The sequence below is a fragment of the Columba livia genome, unplaced genomic scaffold, assembly GCF_036013475.1.
Source record: "Columba livia isolate bColLiv1 breed racing homer unplaced genomic scaffold, bColLiv1.pat.W.v2 Scaffold_140, whole genome shotgun sequence".
Lineage (NCBI taxonomy): Eukaryota > Metazoa > Chordata > Aves > Columbiformes > Columbidae > Columba > Columba livia.
The window spans coordinates 225,430-226,491 of NW_027043036.1; positions in this window are offsets into that span (position 1 = coordinate 225,430).

Genomic DNA, 1,062 nt, shown 5'->3' on the forward strand with positions numbered 1-1,062 from the left:
TCCCACTCCCTGCCCATGTCTGTGCTGCCTGCAGCTGTGTCTCTGTCCCTGGTCTGCTCCCTGTCAGTGTCTCAGACCCCGTCCCACCCGCTGTGTGCTCAGCTCTGTCCTGCTCACACCTCCTGGCACTGCCCAGGGGCAGCTCTGTGTGTGCAGGGGCTCAGGAGCAGCTCAGACACGTCCTAACGAGAACTGGGGTCTCAGTGTCTTCTCCAAAGAGAGAAATAAATCTCCATCTCCCACTGCAAACCCTGACGAGCAAGAGTGGAAAACTGAAAGCACAGACTCCTTCCCTTGCAGCTGTTCCTGTCTCGATGTCGTTGTTCAGAAGGACCCTCTGCCATGTCTGTGGGGGGATCTGGAGCTCTGAGCAGCCCTGACCCACACAGCCCCCTTCAACCCCACAAGCTCCCTGCCTGCCCTGCCGGGGGTCGCTCCTTCCACCCACAGCTGCTGCCATGGGCTCTCCCGGGCAGGCTGAGCGCTGACCCTGGCAGGCGGCAGAGTCCCTGCCCGGCACAGCCCTGGGGTGCAGGGACCCTGCTCTGCAGGACAGCCCTGGGCACCCCTGGGTGCTCCCCCTGCAATCACCCTCAGCAGAAGCTGCCATCATGGCCTCTCCCTCTGACAGTGCAGCCGGGAAGCGCTGGTCTGGACCATGTTCTTGTCCTCTACATGAGAAATACTGTGAGAGAGACCTGACAGACCTTGTAAATTGTGGGATGTATCATCTTTAGCAGATCCCTCCAGGAAATGCAGCTGCATTGTCCTACAGCCAGAGACTTACCGTGTTAGAACTGTGAAGACTGGTCTCTCAATGAGCCTTCAGCAACCAACCCCCCACATTGCCTTTAATCTCTCTGTGCCCGGCTCCTGTGCCTTCGGTGCTGCGGGCAGAGCCCTCAGCCCTGCTGCGTGTGCAGAGGAGCTGCTCCTGGGCAGAGCTGGCTCTCTGCAGCGCTGCCGCTGCCATGAGCTCCCTGTGTCCCAGGAGCCCAGCCCAGCTCAGCAGCACAGGAGCAGCCCATGATGTCCCTTTCTCTGTCCCCTCTGGGCTCCTCC